Source organism: Macrotis lagotis, chromosome 7 (assembly GCF_037893015.1).
Source record: "Macrotis lagotis isolate mMagLag1 chromosome 7, bilby.v1.9.chrom.fasta, whole genome shotgun sequence".
In the NCBI taxonomy this organism is placed as follows: domain Eukaryota; kingdom Metazoa; phylum Chordata; class Mammalia; order Peramelemorphia; family Peramelidae; genus Macrotis; species Macrotis lagotis.
Genome location: NC_133664.1, coordinates 16,618,093 through 16,639,855, shown reverse-complemented (window position 1 = coordinate 16,639,855; position 21,763 = coordinate 16,618,093). Strand labels below are relative to the sequence as shown.

At 40.9% G+C, this 21,763-nt stretch overlaps 1 long non-coding RNA gene across 1 annotated transcript in view; it reads right to left on the bottom strand.

Annotated features, from left to right (window-relative positions):
• Positions 1 to 21,763, bottom strand: part of LOC141494393 (uncharacterized) — a 53,231-nt gene that overhangs the window by 8,702 nt on the left and 22,766 nt on the right. The window contains exons 2-3 of the long non-coding RNA XR_012470426.1: positions 8,320 to 8,515; positions 4,744 to 4,873 (exon numbers count right to left, since the gene is read on the bottom strand). This is a non-coding gene — a long non-coding RNA (uncharacterized LOC141494393). The remainder of the gene's footprint in view (positions 1 to 4,743; positions 4,874 to 8,319; positions 8,516 to 21,763) is intronic.

The following is a 21,763-nucleotide window of genomic DNA, read 5'->3' as shown; positions in this document are numbered from 1 at the left end:
CTCCTGCTCCTCCTCTTCCTCCTCCTTCTCCTTCTTTCTTCTCCTTTTCTTCTTCTCCTCCTTCTCCTCCTCCTCCTCATCCTTCTTCTTCTCCTTCTCCTCTCTCTCCTAATTCTCAGTGGAAGAGCTCCTTTAATATAAATTATCTGGCGTATATTCTCCTATGTGTACTTTCTGTGATTTCTGTTTTGCTCTCAACTTATATAAATGTTTTTTATTCTTTGCCATGGCTGATCATTACAGAAACATTACTTGGTTGGAAAAGTGTCAAACCTTGAATGTAGAGGTTGGGTCCCTCTTTCCTTATTAAGAAACAGCTATCAGCATTGGTCCTAGAATCAGGAGGACCTGAGTTCAAATTCAGTCTCAGACAGTTAATTATTAACTAGCTGTGTGACCTTGGGCAAGTCACTTAACCCCATTGTCTTAAATAAATAAAAAATTTAAAAAAAGAAACTGCAATCAGAAACTTATCTTGAACCTTAAAATTATATCCCCTAGACTGACAATATTTAAGGGAACAGATGGAGCTAATTCTAGCCTGGAAATTCCTCTCTCTTTGGGGAGAACACAGTGGAGGCCAGCCTCCTATTTTCACTCCCTTTTTGAGAGAGGGGAGGAAGAGGTGCTAAAGCATCTCCTGCCCCTTTCTGAACCATTCAGAATACCCTCTACTTCAGATGGTGGAGAGCATCCCTAGGTATCTATCAATTACTCCATCCAGCCACTCATGTCTCAATCTCTCTCTTCCCTTTTCCCCAGTCTGTGGCTCTGTGTTTTCTGTGGTGAGGACAGTGTGGCTGAGCAGGAGGTCTGAGTGGCATTAGCAGGTTTGAGTGGAGTGAGAAATGGAATTCCTCTTGAAGACTAGAGTTTGGGCTTCTTCATTCCCAGCCCCATCACAGGAGTCATTTCTTCCTCTCATAAATCTGTAATGATAGCCCCTGCCATGCATAATGGCTTGTGATTTCCTTTGGTCAGCAAAGAGAAAAATGAAAGAAGTCAAGAAGTCCAGGAATCCCTGACGTCCACCTAATATCTTTTAATGGGTCTTGAGATGGCAAGCCCAGATAATCCCAGCCAGGCCGACCGCTCAGGCGTAAATGAAATACATATCCTGGGTGTTTCCTTCTGTCCCATATAATCCCCTACACTATCCACAATTCATTGTGATGGGCTCTCAGGCCTCCCAAAGCACACTGAGCCAGAATGAGAACTCATCATAAACAGCCATTCCACACAATCCATTGCCATTAGAAACAATCATCACACACTTTATTAAGACAGCCTTAACTGTAAGAGCTGCTTAGTTCTTGGATTCACTTGAATGTCCTGAGAAACCTCATCTCCCCTGGTCACACACTCAAGTATTTGTATAAGAATAACCACATTTTCACCTCTGCCTTAATATTTTTTTAAACCTTTATAGCTGTGTGGTCATTAAACATATAAAATATCACCCACAGCCTTGCTCTCTGAAGGAAAGCAAAGCTATATTATTGCCATGTTGAAAGTCAGACTAGAAAATGATTACTGGAGGCAGTTTGGGGCAATGAATAGTCTTCTGGACCTGGGGCTTTTAAATCCTACCTTACTAATTATGTCATGTTGGGTAGGTAAGTCTCTGAATTCCTTAGCCTCAGTTTCCCCATTTGTAAAATGGTAACCTATCTCATAGATTGGAACAAATAAAATAATACATGTAAAGAAACTTGTAGTGCTATAAATGTTGGCTGTTATTATTGTAAGAGTATGTCCCTATAACTTCAAGCAGGTTGAAGGTTGTAAGTAAGAAGATATACTGAAATAAGGAAGGAAGCTTTCTATATGCACATGGAATATTCCAAATCTTGGCAAGGGCTTGAGGACTGAATAGCTCAATTGAATATGAAAAGGTCAGAAAGGAAATGAAGTTGCCCCAGATCCCATAACAGCCTCCCTCTGAAAACTTTAATCACTCATCTCTAATGGAATTCTGGGAATGGTAACTTAGCTGATCACCCCAAGTAAAGGTGGGAAGTCTCTTGTAGGTTGAGGGGAGTCAATCATAAATCAGAAAGTACTGTCAATAGGAAAAAATGAGGCCTCTCTTCTGTGAGGGGAGGTTGGGGGGAAGGTCTGAGGAGAAGTTTCTGACAATGTGAGGGAGAAAGATCATTCCCCTGAAAGGCATGCTGGAACCCCCAGTGGAATCATAAGTTGTTTGGGGTTAAGACTGGAGGTCCAAGGCAGTTAGGTGGCATAGTGGATAGACCACCGGCCCTGGAGTCAGGAGGACCTGAGTTCAAATCTGACCTCAGACACTTAATAATTGTCTAGCTGTGGACCTTGGGCAAGTCACTTAACCCCATTGTCTTAAATAAATAAAAAAAAATACATATATATAAAAGACTGGAGACACCTATCAGAGAGAGCCCAAGGGATCCAACAGACTGACCCACTGCAGTCTGGGAAGATCCCAGTGGCTGTATAATTTGCCTGGCTCAGCCTGGCAGCCCCTAAGCCCATCAAGAAGCTTGTTCCCCCTGCTAACCAAGCGGCAGCCTGACCCATTCCTCAGGTACCTTGCAAGGGACCAACCCAACCCAGCAGCAAAATGACTCATGATGGGAGAAGACCACCTACAAGCAACTGAGATGCAGGTTAAATTGGAGATAATAAGGCACCAGCATTAAAAGGGATCAGCAAAGGCTTCCTATGAAAGATGAAGATTCAGATGGAACTGGAAGGAATCCAGAGAAGCCAGGAGGCAGAGATGAGGAGCAAGTGTGGAAACATTTCCAATGGCAATGTTTGGAGTCAAGAGATGAAGCATCTTGTGCCAGTGCCTCTGGATCTCAGAGTATGTAGTGGGGTGTAAGAGGACTGGAAAGGTAGGAGAGGCCCAGATTATGGTGGACTTTACAAGCTAAAAAATGATTTTTTGCTTGATTCTGCATAGAGAGATAGAGATAATAGTGAGCCACTGCTATTTATGAGTAGGGGAGTGACATGGTCAGCTCACCTTGATGGCTGGGCTGAGGAAGGGCTGGTGTGGGGAGGCTTGACCCAGGGAAAGCCCCCAGCAGCTACTGCTGTAATCCAAGTGTGAGGGGATGAGGGCCTGCTCTAGGGTCGGGGCAGGGGTAGAGGAAAGAATGAGGTGAATCCAAGAGATGAAAGGCAAGTATTTTGGAAGGGTTTAAGGCAATGCCATAATGTGAGTTATCCATAGAGCATGACAGCAGAGCTCTATGATAAAAGGGGAAAAGTCACAGCCATATGAAGAGTTTGCATTTATTTAGTCTTTTAAGGTTTTCAAACTACTTTGTGTCCATTATATCATTGGAGCCTCCCAGCCAGCCTTTCTGGGTCTCTTTCCTTGTCTGTAAAATGAGAAGTTGGATCCCGAGTTCCTTCCAACTTTTAAATCTATGATCCAAAGAAGAAAATGCTGAGCCTCACAGGGTCAAAAAGTGTCTGAGGCAGAATTTGAACTCTCATCTTCCTGACTCCTTGTCCAGGGTTTCTCTGCTATGCCCAAGTCTGTGGAGAGTGAGGAGTAGAAGCAAGCCAAGTTATTGATTCCTCCCTTCTGGGGTGAACACAGATGTAGGGGACAAAGTGCATAGGGATTGGGGCAATGGGCAGGAATTGATTCTTTGGAGAGATGAGTCCAGAAACTCTGAAATTTGGAGGTGACCAGGCAAGACCTCGAAAGCCCAGCTCTCTGTATCCAAGTACCCATGGGAGTATCATATAAAGAGGTCTTTATGTTTGACTTGCAAATTCTCCTGGCAAGAGCAGAGGCCAGTGTGGTTGACTGTAGATTGCTGGGCATCTCAAGACCCACAGAGAAAGCTCTGTACCAGGTGAATCTCACCAACTATTTTGCCCAAACTCTGCCTGCTGAGGGAGGGCTTATGGGCATACCCCGAATCCCTATGTCATCGCAAGTCTCCTCTTTGGATTATGTGGGGGATGTGATGCCCTGCCACTGTGTGTTGCCAGCTAGATGCAGACTCTGGGTAACACAGTTGTTTTTTAACAATATTTAGTGTAAGCCACATCGGCTTCTTGAAGATCCCATAAGTGTTTTATCCAACCCAAAGATATAAGCAGTTCCACATTCAGTTCAACAAGCATTTTTAAAAGTGTCTACAATGGATATGACTCCCTTCAAGGCTTGAGCTAATGGGACCTTTTCGGAGTCCCTAGGGGTCTACTCATTACTCCCTCCCTTCCCCATCTCCACTTATTTTTTACTGGCTTTGTATCTATTTGAAATGGACTTTTCAAGGTTTATATTGATTTCCTCCCATGGGATGTGAGGGCAGGGACATTTTGACCTTCCCCCCCAAAGTCTAGTTCAGGACATAGGCCTAAAAAAGATGTTTGTTGAATTGAACTGAATTCAAAGCACATATAAGAAATGTACATTGTCATCACAGTTAAGTGACTTGTCTAGGGACACATAGCTAATAAATATCCAAGCCAGGAAATAAATCCAAGCCTTGCTGAGTGCAAGTCATTCAGCTTCATGAGTCTCAACTTCCCCATCTGTAAAATGAGGGGGCTAGATGGAATGGTCTCTTCCAACTTTTGGGACTATGATTGAACACCCTAAGTAGCCATGTTGGGAATGGTCTAGAAGAGACATCCCTGCCGGTACCAGGTATATTAGATAATAGGATTTAGAATTAAAAAGAACCTCGGATATAATTTTCTCTTACAGATGGGGAAACCAGGCCCACAGAGACTTACTCGAGGTCCCGGGTAGGGATAGAACTGGGATGCAGATACAGGACTTCTTTCCTTCACATTCTGCTTAGAGACCACCTGATGTTCCTTTCAGAGTTTTAGTTCCATGATTGTGACCTTAGAGAAGCAGAGTCTGGGGGAAGAAGACCATGGAGAGAAAGAAGAGTCAGTAAGAAAGGACAGGATGCTGATGAAGGACTGGAGAAGGATCCAGACCAAATTTCATGTCCTCCAGATTTTGACCAAGGCCATCCCCATTTACATGATGGTGTCATCTTTGACTGTGACCCGAGTCATAAAACTCTGGTACAATTTTTGAAAGATGTTCCAACTCTTTCAGGTCCTTGGAGCACCATGACTTCAGGTCCAGCCTCAGGACCATTACTCCTGTGTCTTCTTGGACTAAAGCACACTGTGATGAATAGGCTAGAGAATTGATTACAGAGTCAGGAAGAACTGAGTTCAAAATCTGCCTTGGACAAATCATTTCAAATCTTTGAGACTCAGCTTCCTCCTCTGTCCAGTTTAAATCTCAGACTAGAGGACCTCTAAGTTTTTTTCCTAAATTTGCTCTTTCTGATCCTCACCTTCCCTGAGGACAGCAAAGATAAAATTGACTGCTATGGATAGCTGAAAGGTACTTGTAGCTAAAAAAGCAAGGCATAGGATCACACAGATTTTCCCCTGGATATCTGCCTAATAAACAACTAAAGTAGGAGTTCTTAACCTGGGTTCCATAAACTTGATTTTAAATATATGGCTGACTCTATTTCAATACAATCAGTTTCCTCATGTAATTCCCTGCGTTTTATCTTACTCATTTAAAAAGATTATTCCGAGAAATGGTCCATCTAATTCTCCAGAACACCAAAAGGGCCCATGGTGCCAAAAAAGGTGAAGGAGCTTTGGCTAGATCACAGCCCCATCTTGCCTGGAAATCCAATCCAGTTTAGGAGAGGCAGTCAATGGAATTTCACACCCTACAATAGGACCTAAGAAGCCTGTCCATGCTTCCTTTGTATATGATCTCCCTGACATCTAAAAAGAAGAAATCCTTCCCCAGATGAAAGCCATTTTCCTTGGCAAAACGGGACAAGTTTGATGTAGATGACCAGCCATTTTCTCATATCAGAAACTGGAGCATAATGACAGACTTTTAAGAGGAGTCAGGTTTTGTATTGCATCTGTGGCAACATGTTAATGATTTGACTTTCAAGTAGTCCCTATTTCCCATGATAGGGAGTCATATAATATGCAGTGAATTATGTTATATGCTTTCAACATGAGACTCCATTAGCAATATTAACATGCCAGGGGCTCTCTGCATCCCGTCACACCTCAGTAGGAGTTATGACCACTGAACTTATTACTTATGCATTGCGAAGAAAAATATCCCTCTTAATTTATTTGTGTTGATTTACCTTTGGACCTATTCAAGCACTTTCCTTGCATTTTTAAAGGATTCTTTTCTGGCTTATCAGATCCATGTTTCAAGAGTTATATTTGCAGATACACATAAAGCTGAATTTGATCATAGGATAATAGTGAATTAAATAAAGAACATGATTCTTCCTTTCATGCCAGCAATTCTAGAATATGGGAAAATGTCCAACAAAAAATGTCAGGTTCATGTTGAGAGGTTGTTTGATACAGTGGAAAGAGCATTTGGTTTGGAATTAGGAGGCTCTCTCTGACAATCATGAGTTGGGTGAGATTCAGCAAGTGGCTTAACCTCTCTGTTCCTCAATTTCTTCCACTGTAAAATACCTGCTCGGTGGGTATAATTTATTTTACAACCTCTCAAGGTTGTTATGAAGACGAAATGAGATTATGGATAGAATGTGTTTTGCAGGTATAAAATGCATACAAGTTAGCTCCAGCATCATCATCCTTTGGGCCCATGTTGTCTTAATCTTTTTAATGACATGGAACCTCTTTGTAGTCTGAAGATATCTGTGGAAATCCCAGCTTAGGATAATGCTTTTAAATGCATAATATAATAGATATGAGATAACAAAGGAAAACAATTTTGTAATTGTCAACATAATAAAAATCAAAGAAGGTCATAGACCCCAGGTTACTATCTCCTGCTATAGTCCATGACAAGAATGCACTCCCACCTTACCTCTACCTTATGGAAGCCTTCAAAAGCATACACAAGTTGACTGGCACAAGATTATATACTACAAATCTTTCCTTTATTTTATAGAAGAGGAAACTGAAGTCCATATGAAACTCTCCAATCTAGGGGGTCTTCTAGATGCCTCTGCCCTGGCTAAACCACAATATACCAGAGGCATATTCATTCTTTCCTTTTCAATATTTCATTTCTGTACTTCTATTTTCTCATTATTCTTAATTTCCAGTGATCCTCCCCAATAAACTTTGCCTTATAACAAATAAGTCATTAAATGAGGCATATGTGATTGGGTGAACTGATTGGCTTTCTCCTTCCTTCCAGCACAACATCCCATTACACAAATCAACACATGCCAGGAGGCAGCTTCAGTCTTTCCAGCAGGTAAGGTTAGATGTCCATTGGATTTGAGCCCAGCACAATTTGGTGACAGCCAAGAGGTAAAACTGATCAGAATGGCCTTCCCAGAAATGGGGGAATGGGTCTCCATCTGAGTGCATGGGGACTAAGTCCAATTACTTTTTGGCCAACATTCCAGCATGTATGAAGGTACAAGTATTCCCTTGATCCTTTCCTTTAAAATGCCATGAGAACATAGGGCTACTAGGTGGTATAGTGAGTAGAAGACTGGCCTTGGATTCAGGATGGGAGTTTGAAATTGGCCTCAGATACTTGCCACTTACTAGCTGGGTGACCTTGGGCAAGTCACTTAACCCCACTGACTTGAATGATGATCCTGGGATTGGTAGATGGTCCAGAGGAATTTGTAGTTTGGGGGACAATAGAAATCCAGTGGAGTCATAAACACTTTATATCTGACTGGAGGGGATATGGGTCAAAGGATCTTACTTGAGAGTCCCTTATGCAACCAAATCCATGAACCTGATTTAGGGGGAATAAACCCTTTGATAGTTTTATTTCTTTTTTTTATGTGTTTGGTTTTTTGCAAGGCAGTGGGGTTAAGTGACTTGCCCAAGGTCACACAGTTAAGTAGGTATTCAGTGTATGAAACCACATTTGAACTCACATCCTCCTGACTCCAGGTCCACCTAGCTGTACCAATAATTGTATTACAATATAATTGTTTCTTTGTCATCATATGCATTTTATTCTATGCATTTAAAAACATGATTCAGCAGAGGGTTTCACCAGACTGCCAACAGGCCAAGGACTGGAGATAATTAATGCAGTTGGCCTTCTGTCCTCACAACTTATCTCCTTTGCCCTGGAAAGTGCCCTGGAAAGGGCAGGTTGGTGTCCTGTACCAGCCTCAAAGCTATGTAAATACAGGACCTTGGGAGGGTGAGGTAAAGGTTGGCATGAATCCAGAGGACCTGAAGCTATCAGTTCCTGGCATGTTCAAGGTCTTCTGATCTCTGACTGAGGGTTTCCTTCCTCAGTGACCCCACTAGGCCTTGTATCTTAGCCCTTTCCAGACAAACCTGTTTCAGCTCCAATCTGATTGCAGTGGTGTATTCCTTCAGGGTCAGGGTTGAATGAAAACAACCTTGACTAAGTTTGTTTGTGTGCACAGCAAGGTTATCCCAATAGCTGCCAGAATTGAGGACCTCACTTAGGATCTCTCACTACACAAACATGGTGCAAGACTATCTATGTTGGAACTGCATAGATGAATACCTGGAGATAAAATGAGAAGAAGACAGGTGTGAAGTGCTCTTGCTTCCTACATGGTGATTAGTATTGCTGTTGTTATTCTTACTCCTTACTTTCAATATTATTATTTTAGTTACCATTTTTAATCTTGTTTTTATCATTGCTATTATTATCTTAATCTCTAATCATAGCTGTGGCCTCTTGGAAGACATCCATCTTCCAGACTGTGATCACAGAATTTCAACATTGATGGTGACATTTGAGTGTATGTGAGTTTTGTTTTGTTTCAAACTGATGGATTATGGGGGTTTGAAGAGGCAATATGTCTTACTGGAAAAGTTCTAGGTTTAGAATTAGGAACGCTTCAGACACCTGCTACTGGAGACTGATGAAATCTCACTTTTCCTGGGAACAGAAGCAGATCCTCATATCAACTTCAAAGACAGCTAGGTAGGTGCGGAGTTCTGGCTCAGACACTAGTTCTTGACAGTGGTATTTAACCCGGGTTTTCCTGACTCAAAGCCATCGATGTGATGGACAGAGCATCAGGTGTGGGCTGAGGAAGACTTAGGTCCTAATTCTGCTCTGACAGCAGTTGGGTGTGCAGCTACAGAGAAATGATTAATTTGCAAGCCTCAGTTTCCTCATCTGTAAAATGAGGATAACTACCTCTGTAGATCAAATCAGTTGTTTATAAGGCACAACACAAAGACTGCACTGGATGAGTTTACTAATTGCTTGATTCCTCACTCCTTTTCTAGTATCCATCTCTCAGACTTGGGGGGGGTCAGATAAAATTAAATATATATAAAAGCATCCTGGAAAAACCCAAATGATAAATGTCAGATTTTTTTTTTAGGCTTTTTGCAAGGCAATGGGGTTAAGTGAGTTGCCCAAGCCCACACAGCGAGGTAATTATTAAGTGTCTGAGGTCAAATTTGAACTCAGATTCTCCTGACTCCAGGGCCAGTGCTCTATCCACTACATCACCTAGCCACCCCAGATATTTTTTCTGTTCATTGAATCCCCTTCTTTCCCCAGCTCCATCAGCTTCCAACCCAGTTGTCAGAGTTCAAACTGGTTCCCTAGACTAGAAATCATGGATCCCTCTGAAACCCAGGCAGCCCTTCACAGAATCATGGATAAAATCAATGCATAAATACAACAATAAATGAATAAAATAAAATAAAATAAAATAAAATAAAATAAAATACAAAGGAGCACAAAGGAAGCCAAAGATATTGAAACATAGTTGGGAAAAGATTTATCTTTTTAAAGTTCATGGACCCTGGAGGTTCTTTGCCTGGGATCCATGAACTTCTGGATTTGGGAAAGGAGTTTGCTGATGCTATATTTTCTACAGGCTTTTTTTAAAAGTTTTTTTGTTTATTGGTCAGAGTTGGTATGAACAAATTGGGTTTCTTTATGAGTTTTTTTAATCATATTGCCATCTTTATAGGAAGTCTGCCATCAACATTCTAGTTGAACTGTACATACCCCAACAGTGTAGGCCCCAAGAAACTCAAGGTCACTCTGCTAGGAAGATTGAAATGACCTCAAGTCAACTTTGTGATGCAGGATGTGACAGTGATGCAGCAAAGCAATGATGGCAAATGCAGGTGAGTTAGAGTAGCAATCTACATTTATTAGATTAACTAATTAATTTGGAGTGTTATTTATTTGTTTTACTAGAGCAGAGAGGATTGAATACTGTCCTTCAAGTCAGGGAGATCTCTGTATGTATCTTGCCTTGAAAACTGTCTGGGTTATTATCCTAGAAAATCATTAGACCTATCTAATTTATATAAGGACACTTCTCAGATAAAAAAAATGTATATAAAACTCTATTTAGTATTTAAAGAACAACAGAAATGTAAGCTATTTGTAGTATCAATAGCTTGTTAAATAGTTTTTATTACTAATTAGATGTTGTTCCTAAAGGAATACAAGTATTAAACTTTTTCATTCTCTCAATTTTAGTGCCCTGGGACAAAGCTCTCATCACCCTGCCCTAGTTGTAGTTGCAGCCTCCATAAAATCCTCTTAGTTTTCTGTAATAGCACGTGGAGGTTCTTAATGGCTATGCCAGTGAAGGATCTGGCAATCTGAAAAGCTTTCATATATGGGCTTGGAGATAGTATGTTTATGCTTGTATGTTTGATTATATGTTTATCATCTGAGGACAAGCTTGGCCAAGTTTGGAGGGGGAGTTGGCAGTGGGAGCATAAATCAAAGACATTCTTGAAGTTTTGGAACATGAAAAATGCCAGAGGGTTGGGACAAGTGTGCTTACTCTCTAGCGGCAACCACCAAGAGGAAGGAGATTCTCGACAATTCGTGTCTATCACTTCCCATCTATCTGGTACAATGGATGTTTCTTCAGATCAGGGTCTGTCTTCTTGTCTTTTTGTCTTCAGCCCAGCTCAGTCTCAGCATATGGGATCATATGGTCCTAGATCTAGGTCTGGGTAGAACTTCAGACACAATGTACCACAAGCCTTTCCTTTTACAGATGAGGAAACTGAGGCTCAGGGAGTTAAGTGACTTCTTCGGGGTCACACAGGTGGTAAGCAAATAGAGAATTCACCTTCTCTGACTTCAGAGCCAATATTCTTGCAAACACAGTAAAGGGTCAGTTTTCACTTAATTTGACTAGGTTTTCATGCTACCTCCCAGCTGCCATTTCCATGTTATGCCACCTATACTTTGACTAGTCACCGGCATTCTCTCCCAGCCTTGGACTCTGACCCTGGTGCTGAAGGGCTGACTAGGAAATGACTGAATGGAGAGAAGGGGATAAAGGGAGAGATGATTGTGGAGGGACAAAGGATAAGATTTGGTAGCTGATCAGAGATGGGGACTGAGGAGAGGGAAGAGTTGATGATCTTAGGTAACTAAGCTTGTGAACTTAGGTAACCAGAAGACAGGATTTTGGTCTTGATAGGTAGCTACAAAGTTAGAAGGAAGGGTGGGCTTAGGGAAAAAGAGACTGAGTTCTTTCCCCACATGTTAGAATTCAAGGCCACAATGCCAGGCGAGCACCTTCCTTTATAACATTTGATAGAGGGTGTGGATCAAGAGTTAGCAATGGTAGAGACAATTTGCCAAGATATGGACACCAGAAGTGGCAGTTTGGTCCCTCAGCCCCTTAGTATTTTGTCTAATTGTTTCTGCTTTACCAAGTCAGCTGGAGAAAGTGGTTGCACTCATCAGAGGTTTGGGCCAACCCTTCTAGACTTGGACCTTGCCACCTGACACTCTTGACTCTTGACGCTCTACTTGGTCTCTCAAGCAATAGTATCCACCTGGGCACCATGAATGACTTTGTACCATGGTAATTTTGCAATAAGACATGAAGTCAAAGATAAATCATTTTCCCAGTCTACAAAATAGAGATGCTGGACTGTTTCAAGTGCAAAATGACTTATTAGAAATACTTGCATTAGATTTTTTCACCACAGGTAGCTAATGAGCCCCATTAAACACATTTCGATTGAACACCAAATGGGTCTCCAATGTCACTTCTGATATGAGATTGGAGAACCAATCAGGCAGGGGGGCTGCTAGACTGCCTCCCATGCTGCTGGAATGTTAGCAGGGTCCTGCTTATTTAGATATCTTCCAAATGTTTAAGAATAATAATAATTAATTCTTTCATGTGCTTCCTATGAGCCAAACTCTTTACAATTATTATCTCATTTAATCCTCACAGCAACCCTGGGAGGTGAGTATGATTACTACTGACATTTTACAGATGAGAAAACTGAGGTAAAAAGAGATTTAAGTGACTTGCCCAAGGTCCCACAGCTGATCAGTATCAGAGGCTGGATTTGAGCTCAGGTCTCTCTGACTCCACACCCAGTACTCTGCCCATTGAGCAACATAGCCATTTCAGAGGGGCAGTGTAGTGGAGTAGACAGGACATGAAACCATGAGAACTGTCTCAGTCTCTGAACCAATGGCTTTGATGTCCTGTTTAAGATCTCTTTACTTCAGTTTCTCTATCTATAAAGTAGGGAGGATAATTGCTTTAACCACTGCCCTTCTTACAAGGAGACTGTGGAACTCAATTGGATTATTCATCAATAAATCTCCACAGGGCTTGGAGCAGCTCATGTTAAATGCAGTTAAGTGGAATGACCCAGGAGGTGTGGCTGCTGAGCAGAAGCCTTCCGTAGGGATGTGCGGAGGACAAATGGATTTCTCGAATCAGACCCATGGAGGGTGGCATCACCTAAATGGTAATCAACTCATGGTTGAGTATGCAGGAAACGCTTCCTCTGGAATGAGGACCAATAACAGGACCGAGAGCTTTTAAGATAGAAAATAAGAGGATAAATAAAAGTGATTCTGACAAGCCTGGAAGCAATTCCAAGAAATCTTCGTGTGGCCATGAAAACTTCACTCTCTGGTACAGATTTCCTGTTCAGTCTATGCTCTCAATCTAATGCAGGGAAAAGTGGGGCAAACTCAACATGGAAAACTCATTTTTCTAAATCTTCCTACTTCAGGTGGAGTTGAACATTACCAAAGTATCTCTCATCACTCCCCCTGGGGAGGTTGGGAAGTCTGGAGGGGAGGCAGGGGAAAAGCATCATAAGGAAGGGGGAACATTCCCATTGTGGCAACCCTAGAAAAACACTAAACCTTTAGATTAATTTTCTCTTCCCGCAGCACTTAAGATCCAGAGGGTCTGACTGCTTTGCCATTGCCTGCCTCAGCCAGGAGCTTACGGGAAGCTGTGAATTGCCCTTTATTACTGTACCCTGGGGTTAATTTTTCATGTTCTTCTTCAAACTGAGGGGTGTTTTTCTCTTTACAACAGGTTATTTCACAGGATAGCCAAACTCCATCTCCAAAGCTCCAATACAGGATGGCCAAAATATAGCTTTTCCACAAGACAGTCAATCACTCACAATGAAAAGAATGGCTTCACAATCTGTGGCAGCTTCATGATATCAGACAAATATCTTATTTGGGAACTCAGTTAAGCAGTTAACTGTTTTTAGTGAACAAAGGGGGAGATTCACACCCAAGTTCCCCAAGGATAACAATAATTATCATTCAAGTTTAAAATGTTGGAAACCCACTGCTGAGCCTCCTTGGGATGCATACAGAATACATGCATCTACTTCTTTCCTGAAGATTGCATCAGATGACTTAATGATCCAAATTATAAGACAAATGCCTCAGTCAACAGATGGCTCAGTTTTGTGCCACACCCTAGAATAAAGAGGTTTTGTTTTTGTTTTTGGCCAGATTTACTTGGAGAAACAAGAAAACAGATAGTGTCTCAGTCAGTTGCAGCTGCTTTGGGGACCTGGAAGCTTTTTCAGAAGATGATGCCTTGACAACAACAGAGAAGAGCAATTGCCTGAATTGTACCACAATGTGGAGTGATAACCCATGTGGCCAGAAGGATGTGGCCACCAGGCCCTTCCTGACCAGACATCCTGTAGACACTGTTCTTAACTACTTACAGAGTTCTCACAAGGCGCTAATGAACCATATCCACAAAGGCACATTGTTTCTTAAAATGGAGAAAGATTTTGTGGGGGGGAGAAGTCTTCCATTTGTGGAATGAGGCAGGAATGGAGAGATAATGAGCATTGGAGGCAGGAAGGAATGGGTTTGCCTTTGCACTTCTTTTACCCCCACTAACTCCATGACTCTGAGTAAGTCCTTTAACTTTTCAGTACCCCAGGCAATTCTCTAAGCTTATAAATCATAGATCAGGTATATCAGCCAAATTAGTAGAAGTTGCTCATTGAAAACCTCCTATATTAAAGAAGCCACTAAAGTGAAATCAATTTAAAAATTGGAATCAGAGATGAGACTGGGCTGGAACCTCTCATAATCTACCTCCTGGAGTATAGATCTGACTGCCAAGCAATGAATAAAACACTGGCCTTGGAGTCAGGAGGAAGGGAGTTCGAATCCAGCCTCAGGTTCCTATTAACTGTGTGACCTTGGGCAAGTTACTTAACCCCAATTGCTTCACATCCAGAGTTTTCTCCAGTCATCCTGATTCATATCTGGTCACTTGTCCAGTGGATACAGCACTGACTTTGGAGTCAGGAGGACAGGAGTTCAAATCCAGCCTCAGACTACTTGACTAGCTGTGTGACCTTGCGCAAGTCACTTAACCCTAATTACCTTGTATCCAGGGCCATTTCCAGTCATCTTGATTCATATGTGACCACTGGACTCAGATGGTTCTAGAGGAGAAAATGAGACTGGTGACTTAGCACAACCCACCCCCCCAACCCAATTCATGTGCTTCTCATGGCATCAACTCCTTGATGCTGTGGTCTTTGAAAATGAAGGCTAACACATTATCTGGCCCCCTGGACTCAGATGGTTCTGGAGGAGAAAGTGAGGCTGGTGACCGAGTTACAGCCCCCCCTCACTCAAATCCAATTCATGTGCTTGTTATGGCATCACCTCCCTGATGTTGTGGTCTTCTTTGAAAATGAAGAATGAACATCAATCAAGGTCTGACTGCCGAGAGAATGTAGCTCTCATGGGAAACCTGGGGATGCCTTCTTCCTGTAGGTTCCCCAAGATAAACTCCCCAAGGTTGAAGGAACTTTATTTATAGGTCTGCAATCACTGAAAGAAACATAGCTCAGGAACCCTCAGCAACATTCTTTGCTTTTACAAATCATCTAGCAATACAAATTAAATAGCTTAGTAAGACTAGTAGAAACAAAACATTTCTGGCTACTTTCCAACAAATACAAAGATCATCCATGATGCTGGTGGACCTAGGGAACACAGACAGAGTGGTAAGATATAGGGGTCATGTGTGGCTAGGGGATGTCTGCATGCATCTCCCATTGGATCTGGTTCCTTTGGTGCTTCATGCATTACAGTCTGGTATGTGTAGCTTCTTCCCAAATTTGTTGTCTACCAGGCTTATGGGAATGATGTGTCAATTCTACAGCACATTGCTCCTCATTGTCTTATGGGTTTACTCTTAGACTGAGCTTGACTGGTCCCATGATAGCTGCAGGTCACTTCTGGGTGTGACTCCACTTTGCAATAGGGTCGGCATCTTTCTGCCTTTAGATTCTGGCTTTAGCTGGAATCCTTAGTGGAGGAGCTACCTCTCCATGAGAGAAGAATGGGCTCTATCATCTGTTTTTAGTTAGACTTCAGAGACTTTAAAATTCTAACTTTTTTTTTAAGGAGGCAGATCCAACATCAGATGATAGAAAAACCCATTTGAAGAACTTTGGTTAAAGTAGGCTTCTCTCCAGAAGGAGACCTTTGCCTTCTGGGGGCAGGAACTCCTATGAGTCCAGAAAACTAAGTAGCACCCAGGCCTTGTGTGTTTCTCTGTACTTTCTTTTGACCTCATCATTAGGTGAAAGTTTATTGTTCCAAGATTTAATCTAATTTTGGATTAGAAAGGCCTTGTTATTTCTGATTCACATCTGTTTCTCAGATTGAACTCCTTCAAGAAGACACCATTTCAATCAACTGCGAATGGTTCTCTGTATCTGGCATTCCTCTGATTTTCTCAACAACAAGATTAATTTTGTTTTTCTGTGAATGGAGGAAGGGGAGGCAAAGGACAAAATTCCTGGGTGATGCTTCTTAAGAGCAATGAATTCCATCTGAATTCTTCATTCAAAATTTTATGTTTTTATTTATGTCTAAAGGGCAAGCAATAAGCTTTGCCATACCTTATCCTGAACTAAAGTGGTGACTCTCAGGAAGGAAGTTTCTGGGAATTTTCTGAGGATTATTTAAATTCACAGCATTTCTGAGATGAATGAGATTTACTTGGTCATTGCTGGGGTGGTACCAGAAAAAAGTATCCTATCCACAGTGGGACTTTGTTTAAAGATCTCAAGGCGGGGGTCTTAAAGTGAGGAGAAACCCACTTGCTAGTCTAGTTGCTCCACTTTGGGAAGACTCTTGTTGTTTGTATAAGTCATCCCCCATGCTTGAAATTCTCTATCATCACCTCTCCAAATCTCAGCTTCAAGATGCTACTCAAGTCCTACCTTCTATTCTTGAACCTTTTTCATTCTGTGAGTGGTTAGTGCTTCCCACCCACTATAATTTCTTTGTGTTGATTTTGTATAGATTTGGTTTTTCCTTTCTATGTACATGTTATTTCCTCTTAGTAGATTATAAATCTCTTGAGGACAGGGACTGTTTTCAGTTTTGACTTTCTCTTCCTAGTGTCTGATTTATCACAAGTGCTTCCAAATGTTTGTGAAGTGGAATGAGGAGGGAGACCTGGATAAATTGATTTTCTAACATAATAATGGAACCCAAAAGTTATGCTTGAGTACATGGAAAAATGCATTCTGAGCTCCAGTCTGAACTCCTGAGACCAGTTCCTGGTCTGTGTGTCTTGTCCTTGGCCTTAAGTTTTGGGTGCCATCTTAAGTTTGTAGCCCTTTATTTGGGTAGCTAAGTGGTACAGTGGATAGAGTGCCAGACCTGGAGTCAGGAAGACCTGAGTAAAAATTTGACCTCAGACACTTCTAACTGTGTGACTCTGGGCAACTCAACTCTGTCTTCCTCAGTTTCCTCATCTATAAACAAACTGGAGCAGAAAATAGCAAATCACTCCATTATTTCTACCAAGAAAACCAAACGAGGCCATGAAGATTTAGACAAGATTAAAAGAACTAAAAAAAATAACAACAGCCCTCTATTGACTCCATGTTATGTCCTCACATCCTTACTGTGTTTGAGGATGCTGAGGACAGAATACATACATTCAGGCTTTCAGAAAAGGGAACACTATATGAAGCCTCCCCAGAAATGATGAACATTTTTTTTTGCAAGGTAAATGGGGTTAAATGGCTTGCCCAAGGCCATACAGCTAGGTAATTATTAAGTGTCTGAGACCAGATTTGAACCCAGGTACTCCTGACTCCAGGGCTAGTGCTTTATCCACTGTGCCACCTAGCCGCCCCAATGATGAACATTTTACTGGAAATTGGTGTTCACCTTTTTTTTTCTGTATTTTGTAAGACAAGGGTTAAGTGACTCGCCCAAGGTCACACAGTTAACTAAGCATTAAGTGTCTGATTCAGAACTTGAACTCAGGTCCTCCTGACTCCAAGGCCCGTGCTCTATCCACTGCGCCACCTAGCTGCCCCAGCTGATGTTCACCTTTCCCCAAAGCTGGCATGGTGACCATGACACTGGTCCTCAGAGTCGAGCATACAGGAAAACAATCTAAGGCTGTAGATATCCAGAAATGATGACTATAGCTTGCTGAAATAATGCGAAATTATGGAAAAAGAGCCAGAAGAACACAATACAAAGCCTACAATCATAAGAGGGAAAATGAACAGGAATGAATAGGAAAAAAGAGTCCTGTTGAAGATGGAGAGAGAGAGAGAGAGAGATGGAAAAGCTAGGATATTTTGTGATGGGAAATTAATTAATTAAAATAGAAATATTTAATAACAAGTTGGATTGTTTATATTGATATTCAATATTAAATCTGTAATTAAATTATTTTAGATGAGAAAAAAAGTACTTGTAGGGATACAATGAAATTAGACTATCTTTCTAACAATATAATTGTTAACATTTAAGTATCATTTTTAGATATGTAAAGTACTTTCATCTATGTTATCTCATTTTATCCTCACAGCTATTAATATCCCTGTTTTACAGATGAGGAGACTGAGGCTGATAAGTTATTTCCCTAGAATCATACAGCTAGTAAGCAGAATGGACTGACTCAAGAAACAGAGGGATCCCTCTCCATGGATGTCCTCAAACAAAAGTCTGGTGACTACTTGTGAGTGATGTTATAGGTTTTTTTTTCTTTTTTTGGTCTTGTAATTCTGAGATTCTTGAAATTTAGGAGCAGAGATGTTAAATGGCTTATCCAGATCACATAGCTGCTAAAGTGACTGCAAATCAAGATCCCCTGCCTCTATCTCAGCACTCTTTCCAAAATGTCACACTGGCTCTTGGGAGAGAGTGATAGATACAAGTTTTTTTTTTAACTATAAAGTGGCTGTACAAAAATATTCATAGCAGCTCTGTTTGTGGTGGCAAAGAATTGGAAATTGAGTGAATGCCCATCAACTGGGGAAAGGCTTAATAAACTGTGGTATATGAATGTGATGAAATACTATTGTTCTATTAGAAACCCAGGAAGGATGGGAATTCAGGGAAACCTGGAAGGATTTACATGAACTGATGAACAGAACCAGAAAAATATTGGATACCCTAATAGCAACATGGGGTTGATGATCAATCTTAATGGATTTGCTCATTTCATCAGTGCAACAATCAGGCACAATTTTGGAGTATCTGTGATGGAGAATACCATCTGTATCCAGAGAAAGAATTATGTAAAGAAACCCAAATTTGATTTAAAAAACAAAATGTCATCTTATTATGTAATTTTGCTATCTTTTATATTTTATTTTTTCCTTAAGGATATGATTTCCCTCTCAACATATTCAATTTTGATCAGTGTATAATGTGGAAAGACTATCAGACTGTCTTCTGTGTGTGTGGGGGGAGCAAGATTAGGGGAAAAACTGTAAAATTTAAAAATTTAAAACATGTTGAAAAAATATAAAGTGGCACAATGGGTAAAATGTTGGATTTGGAGTCAGGAAGATTTGAGTTCAAATATTTGGATACGAGCTAGCATCATTATTGTCATAATCCTCACTTAATGGTCCCATTACTATTTAAATTTAGAGATAGAAGGTATTTAGAGGTCAACTTACTCAGCTTCTTCATTTTGCAGCTGAGGAAACTGAGGCTTAGAGAGGTTGAATTTGCCTGAGGTCACAGAGGTAGCAAACTGATATAAATCCAAAGTATTTTCCTAAATACATAAATCCATATCTGCAAATAGACATTGCTATATATTCATATTTGTATATATTTAAAGAGTTTCTTCAAGCTGACTCTCTCATTCTTTCATCAATACTCATGATTTCTTGCCCTAAAGACAAATACCCATTTAAGTGCTTTCAGTTTCTGCTCTTGTGTTTCATTCTTGAAACTTGTAGAGAACTACTATGTTAATTGAATGACCCCAATGGAAACCATGTGACTTCCCAGAACACATTTTATTTATATATATAACTTGTATTTGCATCGAGAGTTCACCAAGGTTCCCTATTTTGCAAAGCAATAATTCATGCCTTAAATGGAACCCAGTGCAATGAAGTTTACCAATATAGTATTTTAATATAATAGGAGTGAATGTTACTGGAGAAACAACAAATGCCTCTGATTTGTCATAATATTTTATGATTATGTCTATAAATAAGGGAGGAAATGGATAGTGCTCATCCCAAACAGAAGAAGGGTGAGGGCTGGAAGAAACAAACTCCTTCCTCTAGTGTGCGCCGAGATCACAAGGTTATTTATGCGTGGCAGAAGCCGACTTTCATTTACATGTTTCCAAATAATGGTGTCAAATGCAGGCGGCAGGAATGGTGGTTTCATCGGGATTTTATAATGGCTTCCTGATTTGTGGCTACTTATAGCAATCACATAACGGCAGCAAATCACAAAAACATCGGGAAATGTGCTGATGAAAAATGTCTGTATTAAGTCCATACAGGTGAATTTTCATCAGTTTCAGAAATAATAAAGGAAGGTTGTGTGAATGGGTAAAGAATGAGTTGGGGTTGAGGAGGAGGGAGAGAGAGAGAGGTCACTGTGATAGACTCAACAACCTTTATTTGTCTGCCTAATGGGAAACTTAAGTGGCATTTTGGGGAGATATTGGAATCTCACTGTGTATTATCTTCTAAGGTCTCTTAACACTCATGCTAGAAAATAATTTGTAATGAACACTTAAAAACCGCCTAGAAAAAGTAAAGATTGCAAGCAGAAGGAACCTTAGAGATTATTGAGCCTAGTCCCCTCCTTTTATGGATGAGGAAAATGAGACCCATGGAGACCAAGTTATTTGCATGAGGTCACATAGATAGGAAGCAGGATTCACATTCTAGTCTTCTTCCTTTCAGACCTGCTGGTCTTCCCCATCACTCTGTCCGCTCTTTGATTTGAAAATTCTAGCCCCAGCCCCATGATTCTTAGTGGAATCTTTGGAGGAAATTTAAAGGTAGATTCTTCAATTGAACAAACATTTTCCAATTGTTTATTGAGCAACTGGCCTAATGCTAGTTACTGGAGAGGCAGGCAAAAATGCCTCCATCCTTGCCTTGGAGAAACTTTCATTCTATTGGGGGATAAATTCTTCATAAGATAATGTTTCAAAATAATTCATTTACTATTGAGAGTCATTATGAGTGAGCTAGGAAAGGCACTTACCTTCTCCGGGGTCCAGGAAAATAGCAAAGCATTGATGGGTATTGATAGAGGGAATTTCCATGTTGGAATTTTGATTCACCAAAGAAATTACAAAGGACCAAAAATATATTTTTTTTCTGGAATGGAATTGAATCACTTTTATGGGAAAATCTACTTTAAGAAGAAAAGAATGGAAAGAAATTGAAACTATTTCTGCAATAAGGAAGCAGTATAAAAAAGAAGAGTCCTTTCCAGACCAATGAGGTATCCTAAGTTAAAAAAATCCTTTGTCCCCAGAGAGTCTCAAAGGATGAGGGATTGAATTCAAGATAGAGAAAATGAATGAGTGGGTGGTGAGCAGTGAGAAGCAGGATGGAAGGCAGAGTACAGAAATTTAGAGGTGTTTGTGAAGGTCAGAGGTCTCTGGTTATTGCCTTTGGAAAAAAGGTGCTTTTGAGTTTCATTTTGCCATTCTCAGGTTTTGTTTATTAGACTATGTGTGTTTATCTCAAGTCAAGGAACTTATAGGTGAAAAGTGCAGGTGATAAACAGACTTTTCAACTAACAAATTTTGGGCACCTACAAGACACTATGCTAGGGGTCACAGACAAAAATGAGATTCTACAAATCCCATTCATTTGTGTCTTCCTATCTAGGGAGGCACACTGGATAGACTTCTGGTTCAAAATCAGCCTGCCTCATGAACTGGGAAGCTCTGAACAAGCCATTTAACCTCTTTCAGCCTCAGTTTTCTCTTCTGTTAGGTTTGCTGTGAAGCTCAAATGCTCAAAACCCTTTGTGCACATGACCTGATCTTTACCCATTCTCCTTCACAATGACTCCGGCCATGGCCGAAAATGAAACCTGAGAATAAGTTACTTGGCCTGGAGGCCTCTCCCTTAGGGTACAGAGCTCACCAGACCTCTGAGGCCACCAAACCACAGAAAATACAAGAGCCCATGGAGGGTAGAGGGGGGAAGGGCGGTGTTGTTGAGCTCT